General features: G+C 37.9%; 1 long non-coding RNA gene across 1 annotated transcript; it reads left to right on the top strand.

The window, feature by feature from the left end:
- The first annotated feature begins 403 nt into the window (after window positions 1-403).
- Window positions 404-4,885, top strand: LOC150078170 (uncharacterized). The gene is made up of 3 exons (XR_016547646.1): window positions 404-486; window positions 2,546-2,766; window positions 4,736-4,885. It is a non-coding gene; the product is annotated as an uncharacterized LOC150078170 (long non-coding RNA).
- The last annotated feature ends 4,912 nt before the right edge of the window (window positions 4,886-9,797 follow it).

The raw sequence follows: 9,797 nt of genomic DNA, 5'->3' as shown, positions 1-9,797 counted from the left end.
TTGTTAACAAAGGAGCTTACTTTAACCAGAAATTGGTTTCTAAGCCAAATATAGAAAAGTGTAGCTATCTTTCCTCTTCTCCAGATAGCATGAATACAGAGCAGTTGGGGATTTCCCCTTCTGTCTCGCTGTTGCGCTATTTTATTTTCCTTCCTTCCTCCACCCACCTGCGCTGCAATCATCACAGGCCAACAAACCGGATTGCGAAGATATTTCTGCTTCTCTGGCAGAAAAGGGAAAGGGGAGAAGAAATAACCTTGACGGATCATGACGAACTGGAGTGTTTAAGAAGGCTTCTGCAGCTAAGAAAGGAATGGGAGGGAGGTGAATAAGGGACGGAAAAAGAAAAACACAGCCGTTAGAGTGACGCAAATACTACGAAGGTCAAGGGTAGTAAAAAGAAATAAAAAGCGGTCTTTGTGACGTGAAATCAGAGTTTGTGTCGAATTCTGATCTCGTTCAAGAATACGTGGTACGAAAGATAAGGTAAGGCTTTGAATTCCTTTTTGGCTTTTTACTTTTACTAGTTTTGTGGGTGCGAATAAGGGATGGGAGACCAGTTTCTCACACGGAGATTTTAGTTTACTTGGGATCTATTTACACCGATAACAAATCTTAATACGTCCGGTTAGTTGTTTATATCTGAATAGTATTTTGTGCTCTTCAGTTTAAACCACCAAGTAAACCCTGGAAGGTTCAACGTTTGAAGTCCTTTCGAACCACAGACCAGATTGGGAAAAGCCCTTCAGGTACCAGTCCCCTATCAGAGGCTACTCTTTATTGACCGAATAACACGATTTGGCCCAATCACTCTAATAACAATCGTATACAAAAATTAAATGTGATTTAGATATGTATTCAGCAACTTACTTGGCGAAGCTTTAAAGTCATTTTGAAACAAGAGACCTTCCATGAGGAAAATGTCCTGCATCTAATCAGTATCGTTAACAAAAATACTGTCTGTATCGTACCAGATACAAGACGGTACTTTGTTCAGTGTAATATCAGTTGCGTTTTCTTTGGGTGTGCAAATCATCAGTTAAAATCTAGACCTAAATGAGGAAAAGTGCATTATAGCCTAAGTTGCATGCACAAACAAATCTAACAACAACAAATCAGAAAAAAAACAATAGAATAACAACTGCAAATCTCGCCATGCTTGTGAGTTGAGCGTCATCTCTAGTAGCAGTGAACCGTGAAAGGTATAAGCAATGTTTATCAACGTGATGGCAACCTACCAAACAAGTTTGCGTGAAAGTCACCCATCCTTTCAACCGTAGATAAACTAGACGCGAGGCATTAAATTTATTTTTAAGTTTTTCTCTCTGATTTGTTATTGGCGTGAGTTTGAAGGTTAGTACTTTGAGTTTAGTTAGAAAAAGTTTATGGTGAAGAAATTATCGAATAATACGAAGTTGAAAATTGGACGATCTATTGGGTGATAGTTTAATGCTCTGAAACGGATCCACCTTTCCTCCACTTTACTGAAATTCAGGAAAGTATTCTTTCTTTCCTGAATTTCAGTAGTCAAGAATGATTAAAGATAATTTCCATGGAGAAAGATCAAGTGTTCAAGCTGTGCATTGGGAAATCAAATTTTTACGAAGCAATAGTCAAGCCATTTAAGCACAGTGGTTATAATCACGGTAGAAAAGGCCTGAGTTCGGATCCTGTCAATGACGTGAAGTTCTTTTATGGGTTTGGTTCACAATGTGGCTGAGTTAACCAGTCTCAGGAGAGGGTTGCATGTGTGTGTTTGGATCATGGAAAATCTGAGGTTTTGGGCAACAATCAGCAAACTGGCCCAGTTACAGAGTATACTGGGCGAACGAATTATCCAAATTCATTTCGCCCATTGGATGTACAGCAACTATTGTAGCAACAATCACTCCTGGACTACCAACCATCTGTCCTCTCTTTCTCGATGCTGTCCTGTTTTCTTTTATTTTCTATTATCTTTCTGGTCTTTCTATTTATTTATATAAATGTATTATATTTCTAGTTTTTATCGCCCTATCTGTAGTAGGGACCATCCTCCTTCTTCCAATATTTGCCTGCTTTTCACCATCGATCCATCTTCCTCGTGATCTGCGTCTAAATACTATTGCCCTTCATTTCTGTGTCAAATTAGCTAAGCATCCTTTCTACATGCCAATACCATCTTCAGTTTTCTTCGCTTACCCTTGTTTGAATATTTATTATCAGAATATTTTTTCTTATTTCATCATTTGTAATGTGGTCTCGCCATTACTTCAATAATTTTGGCATTTTATGAAGGTTCTAATTTCCATGAATTCCTTTATTTCTTTAAGCTCTCAGCTCCGTAGGTTAAAATAATCTTAGAAATACGTTATAAGCAGGTAACTGTCTTATGGATGATTTCCATAAGACAGTTTCCATTCTAAATTTTCCTAATTTCTCCCGACTTTCATATGGAGCGATGAAAGTATTAATAAGTATAAATAAATCTAAAAAATAAGTATTAATGGTATAAATAAACCTAAAGAATTTAAATAGTAAAATAATTTAAATTCCTTCCTTTCAGATATCGGACATGAAGAGGACCACAGTTGCCCTGATCTTGTGTCTGCTTGTGACTCTGGCCATCATAACAGTCACCGAAGCCCAATGGGGTCGATGGGGAGGCCATGGGTGGGGAGGTCGTGGATGGGGTGGCCATGGATGGGGTGGCGGCTATGGATGGGGCGGCGGCTTTGGGGGATATAGATACAGGGGCCATGGAGGCTACGGAGGTTATGGAAGATGGTGAGTCCAATTAATTACAATACGGATGCTAAATACAAAATTAAAATCAATGTTTGATTTCTATCTTTTCATATGATCACTAAATTGCAGATTTATAAGGCGTAATTTATATTTAAAAATTCGGTGAACTGTAATTTAAAATTGTAAATCCCATTTTGTAGTTCATTTGTATAATTACATTAGATATGAACAGAATCTCTAAGTTTCTTAACAAGACACTGAAGAATTTGATTCTCAGTTTTTCATATCCAAAGAATAAATATAATCGATAAAAAGTATTTATCCAGTATTATTTATTTTATTTTTATGTAATCCTTGTGCTTTATCAAATATTTCGCCAACTAACCAGATTTTTCTAGGTCGAATGATGGGACGCGATCCACAGGTTGAGAAAAGTTCTTCTACCCTATATAGATTTCCTGCATTATACAGGTGTGGTGCAGGGAAGCGCTCTTTAAGTAATGCTTGTGGTCAATAGAGCAGGGAATTCCAATACATCGGCATTGTGGATCTTAAGTTTGTGTTCAATATAACCGAGTACTAACTGTACGTGTGCATTACACATGAATGCGCAATTTCAACACAATGGCTTCTCTGCTGAAAATTTATAGCCACTTGTCAGGCTTAAGTTTAGAACGTATAGGCATTCAAAATTAAAATAGTTTTTGTATCCAACTGCTCATATTCCTTTTCCGTATATTTTCAGTCAAAACTGTACCAGAAATCGAGCTCAAAACCGTACCAGAAATCGAGCACTTCATTATACACTCTCAGAAGTTAGCAGACATTTCCTTCCAATGCATCAATCGTGGTCTTATTTTTTAATAGTCTGATTAGAAATAAGGTACCCTGAATCCTGCGATTTTATAATTTAATTCCCTGAATTCTACGAATAAGATTTCGTGTGTGGAACACGATATGTAGATGGTGCCCTAATAAAGATAGAAAATTAATTTTCCCGTTCGTTTTACACTGCGTATATTTTTAAGGGTATTTCTCTGCTTTTGTATTTTATCGCGTGGAAAACATTCAGGAAAAGAACCAGTTTCAATCAAGGCATTTACTGTCAAGATATAACCACGATGTGGTAGTTAAGAACTTTATATTCGAAGATGTTTGATTCTTGGAGCAACAGAAAACAAATTTTACTCAGTTATGAACATTTTGAATATCTAAAGCGTTAAAACGCATATGGAATATAAAGAAAACCTAATACATCTCCAAATAAATACAAGCAGGCTTTTTTCTTAGAAATTACTTCTGAAAATGATACGAAAATTTTCTTTCAAAATGGTAGGAATTTTTTATTAAATTCTTACACAATGTATTCTCCATTATTTCTGTACACATGAACATCAACGGCACCTTAGGATGACAGTTTGGTGAGGCTTTCTCCTTATTTATTTTATGAAAACTTGCTTTCGGAAGTGCATTAGAAGGTCGTGGACCAATAAACACAGCTGCTGCCGGCAATATGACAAAACAACACGCTTCTCTATCTGTGAGTGAAAGATTGGGTGAATTGGTAGCATTAACCTCTCCAGTAGGTTGTTGGCGTAACTGAAAGACATTCAAGTTTCTTCGTTGCGGGGAAAATGATGGCGGCTGTTAATTCACAAACTCTGCAGTTGAACTCTCTTATTTTAAGTAAAATTTCAACCTAATCCTAAGGGATAAATGTTGCCTTATTACAAACCGCGCAATTTAACAGCTGGACTTAACAGTTAAATCAACCATAAATAGCAGATTATCCAAACATTAACAATCCGTTAGCAATCAGAAAATCAATTAATCAAAAATCGAATAAACCAATTGGTCAATAAATCAATAAAATCTCTTATGAGCATATATTTTTATGTTCCACTGCACCAATATTAGATGGACAAGAATGGATTATACTGAACAAATAAATATCATTTGACTCTTTGAATTCGTGGTTTAAGTTGAGTTTTGTTTCTCTTTTATACAGGATAGGATAATGGATGATTCTCACAACTCGTGAAGCCACCACTCATCCACCAGTTATCAAGTGCTCAACGATGTTCATACCGTGTATTGTAAACAGCCCTTGACCTCTTTGTATCTAATTTTTGTTATTAAAGTATTTGTGTGATCTTAATGTTGTATATTTACATGTACTTACTATCATCAATGCAACAGGCTGTTACAGCAAGACGCAGAACTAGTTGCACGCACACACATATTCTTCGATTATTAACATTGCCATAAATGAAGTGTCCACGCACTTTTGGTTACGTATTAAGATTTGGTTTTTATCTGTGAAGCTTACGTTATTCGTTAGAAGAAGTTTACTTAACGTTGTTGATATTTGAGATGCTTAAAGGTAGAAACACTTTATCAGTTAAACATCAGGAAAGTTGAAAGAAGAAAGTTAGAAGACTATTCCATAGTCTTCTAACTTTCTCATCATGATAGATTCCAGTACTCGGGGTTTCCATGGCGATATTGGGGAATGTGGAGCTGAAGATATTCAGCAGAGTTCGAAGACGGAGAGTGGTCTCTTGATGTTATCCTTAGCTTTGATAGAAACAGAGTGAAAGGAATACCAGTTTAGGATACCACATTATCTTGACATTCGTCTGTTGCTGATTGATCGCAGCGAAGTACTTTACTTTAAACTTGATTATTGAGGAAATGTCTTAAATTTGGAATTTACTTTTGGCTTCCCAAGGTTATTGTGATCTTCTCCTTGAAATTAATTAAATATCGTGGTACTGGGATGTTAAACATTAATGGAACGAAATTATACAATACTTGAAGTATTCGATACTTCAAATATTGTATTTATGGCCAACATCAACGTAAACTGAAAGTATTTTTGTCAACTGAATAGTGCGAAGGTGACCCCCCCATTCATCAATTAGAAATGACTTTAAACATTATGGCCCTGACATTCATAAAGATTATTCAGTGTGCTGGCGTACCAAATTACGTTATTGGAAACTTTTGTTTCAAAAATAAACAAACAATATTAAACACTAAATATGAATTGATAAATCTGCAGATAATGAAGAAAGACTGCACAGTTCGATCGACTAAACTGAAGAATCCACAATATAGTTCCAGCAAAGCAAACAAGACACTTAATCAGTCGCGAATAAAATTTTCATCCATTCTTATAAAAGCAACTTTTCTATTTAATGTAGTCCAGACATTACTCACTACAATAAATTATTTTGAGAGGCATTCAATACTAAGTTTAATTAGCGAAAATTAAAAACTAAGTTCTCTACATAACGGAACATTTTCTGAACTTGAAAAACATGGATGTTTCTGTAGCATCAGCATCAGAGCAGCAATGATTTGCTGAAAATTAATTTGACATTGTCAATGAATGTGTCGTGTACGTGATATACCTTTTCTAGGAAGTCAATTTATCTTCTTTCCAGAAAAGTTAAGTTCATTCCTCTTAGGGAGTTTAGTTCTAAGCATGCAGGATATCCTCTTGAATATCCCGTAGCATCCATTGGAACTTCAAGGGGGGGATACATCAAGAACATCGTGTTTTCACCACCTCTTCCTCGCAGACTTAAGGAAATGATGGATTGTGACGGGTACTGGTATCAAGTGCGTGGAGTGGTTTTTATGCCTGGTTACTATCATTGTTCGGGGACCTTTCGTACTGTTATTCACGATTGTGACTTTCTGGTCTCGAGGAGCAGTGAGCAATGCGTTTGAAGCCACCTTTTCTACGTAGTGTTAGAGGTCATTGTAGTGTCTGCCTTCTTCTTCTTCGTACTTTCTTCGGCTTTTTACGGAGGCTCTTTCGCACCATGCCGGTAGTTGACACGGTGATTGGGATGGTCATCAGTTATTCCATATGCCACATATCTTTGATTTCCTGTCTTAGGTCTGAGTACTTCCTGATATTTTCCTTGTATGTTTTCTGGAGGTTCCTCGTGTTGGGCACCGCTACGTCGATCGAGTAAGCAGCTTTTTTCTTCTTGTCGACTAGTGTTATGTCTGGTCTGTTGCGCGCGATTTCCTTATTTGTTATTATGGCACGGTTGAGTACAGTTTTTGGGTTGGGGTCTCTGGTGTGGCTTGAGATTAATGCTTGTAATATGGTACACTTTTATTGATCAGCTGGTATTTTTGCGCTAGCTTCTGATGTATTATCCTGGCTACCAGGTGTGTCTGTGAGTGTACTACATCTGGGTAATCACCCTGCATTCCGCGGTGGTGTTCTGGGTTGTTTCTGGGGCCATTTGGCATCGTCGACATCTGTTATCTGTCATTCCGGAGTCCTTGGTGATGTATTTCCTGTAGTTTCTGATCTTCATTACCTGGTAAGTAGCTTGGATGACGAGCATGAATCCTTGGGTCTCGGGGGGAAACTTCCTGCTCGTGAGCAATGCGTTTGAAGCCACCTTATCTACGTACCCTTAGAGGACATTGTAGTGCCTGCCATGGAGTACCTTCTTCGCCTTCTTTGTTTCTTTTGTCACTGTGAGTCGAGTCTCCTTGCTAAGGTTTAGCAGTGTGTGTGTCTGTCTTCCTTATTGCATCGTAATAACTTTATTCAGTAGAGAGATAAAAGTTCTAATTCTAGGCTTTAAAGTTTTATTAAAGTGAATAAAATTTACAGATAGGTATACTTCTAAAACATGTACTATATCAGACAAGAGTTTAAATTCTTCATATATGAATAAATACCATGAACTAAGGAAAATATAGAACTAGCAAAAGAAAACATCGATTGAAACGAGTTAATTTATGAACTATTTTTAAATAGTTGTAAATGGAATGCTTCTTTCGGGCATTTTCAGGTCCTGAGCCTGGCCATCCAATTGCAATAGTAGCGTAACAAATATCATTTCAACTTTTAACGACGCCATCTTGTATTAGGGCGGATTAAACAGAGGATGCAAAGTGTAGTAGAGAATATTGTACTCTGAAACCATCATTGAATACCATCAGCGCCCCTTCCGGTATTATTATGGAACTAAATAAAATTTAATTATGTTATAAAAACAGCATTCTTCAGTGGATGCTGGATTTACAATGTTCGTAATTCAAAGATCCTGAAGTTCCAACAGCACTGAAGAGAAAAGACAGTTTTCAATAGGAAAACAACTCGATGCATACAAATCAGAATCAGGCCATGTTGGAGTAAGGAAAACTATCTTTCAGGGTTGGGGTTTCCCCTGCTGCTTACTCCTTAAGAAAGAGAACAAGGAAGTTGCGTTCATCACAATAAACATTTCCATGCTGTGCTGATGACATAAATCATCTCGCGGTAACTTCACTTCCCCCACTCCACCGCTGAGGTAAACTGAAGGTGGTCGCGCGTACGTTGCAGTTGTTAGGTAATTTTTGTTTCAAGTTCTTTCAACATCGGATACATTTAATGAACTTAGTCATAGTTTACATTTGATTTACTTAATCAGATTGCAATACGTAGTTAGTTACGCAAGTAAGAAAGCGTGAATCATAATATGGGTTCGGTTTCTGCATTAACAGTGAAGCACAAATTATAATCGAAATCAAACTGAAATGAATTGAAAATAATATCAAAGGAGCCAATTCATTCCAATACATTTTAATGACCTCGAAAATACATTTGAACGAATTTCAGCGGCAATGAATTATTGGGTTATCTGAAGCTGGGTACCTTTAACGAAACAATTCAATTTTTGTGCATGGTCCTCCATATGATCCACTGTCTTGCCTGATGAAACAACTTCCCGTGTGAATATTCCCTTCCCATGAAAGAAAGTGATAAACGTCATTTTGATTTTCATTTTTATGCCTCGGAGAGCATATTAAACACCACAAGGGACCAATGAATCATTTGACACAACTTGTCACCTGTTGCGACAAATCGAGCAGGAGGTAGTGGAATCATCATCAGCAACTTAGGATACCAAATAGCCTAGTAGACTTTGAAAGTCTACGTGCTTTGACATATGCAATGGATTCAGTCCTGGAAACTTTAATTACAGTTTCAGTCCTGGAAAGATTACGGTTTAATAAACAGTAAGTTTATTAAACCGTAATTACGTGGATTACGTACCTCCTATAAATTTACATGGAAAAATGCCCTGGCGGAAAAAATCTTAAAGCCAAAGTCATTTAATGGACTATAATCTGCAACGACCCGGCCTCCATAGCCGAGTGGATAGGAGCGAGAGTGCAGTAGCACACGCTCTTTGAGTAGACCGGAGTTTAAGCCCCTGACTGCTAAATACGGTCGATCTGCCAACTCGCACTGGACCAGCGTGGGAGAGTATGGTCCATTTCCCTCAGCATGAATTGTCGAGGAGGCTTCCATCCTGCAGTGGGTTGATAATGATTGCAGTTTTTAATCTGCAACGAACCTGCAACGCTGGTCCAATGCGGGTAGGCAGAAGTTTCTTCAGTTGTAATGTAGGAGAAAATGTAAGGTACAGAATATTTGTTATTTTCCATAAAATTCTAGAGAGGATTGGAGTACTGGTTGTTGTTTAGGTAAGATCAGATTTGCCGACCGGGCTAGCCAGGTGGGTAAAGTGCCTGCCTTGCAAGCCAAAGGTATATGTATAGGTATAGGTATATTTGGGTCTAACGGCTCCTGAGATTTCTCCCATCTCCGCATATGTACACTGTATCGGACAAGCCAGGGATTTAAAAGTATATGGGTCATGTGGTATTCAGTATGTTGTGCCCTTGTTCATCCGGCCTGTTAGCCGCCGGGCCCCTAATGGAACCCGACGTTACCATACCTCGCCACGGTAAGGCCGCCCGGGTGTCACCTATATAGTACTCTGGCAGGTCCTGCCACCTACTTTCCTGGGATTTCAGTGGCTAGAACCTTAAAAAAAAAAAAAAAGAAAACGGAAAAAAAGTGCTGTTCCAGGTTAGTTATTAGCATTTGTCAGAATAATTTAGATGCTTGCGAGGGGCTATACGCTGAAATAATATTTTCTATATGCCTAAATGGGTCGGGCAGGAAATTTTGATGTAGTTAAATTTGGACGCGTGGGGCTGAAAACGCTGTGAAAGTCAACAGTAAAGGGGGTGTGAAGACT

Source organism: Mastigoproctus giganteus, chromosome 11 (assembly GCF_048544385.1).
Source record: "Mastigoproctus giganteus isolate SK-2022 chromosome 11, ASM4854438v1, whole genome shotgun sequence".
Classification (NCBI taxonomy): domain Eukaryota; kingdom Metazoa; phylum Arthropoda; class Arachnida; order Uropygi; family Thelyphonidae; genus Mastigoproctus; species Mastigoproctus giganteus.
Note: the sequence above shows the minus strand (reverse complement) of the source record. Positions and strands in the feature narration are given on the sequence as shown.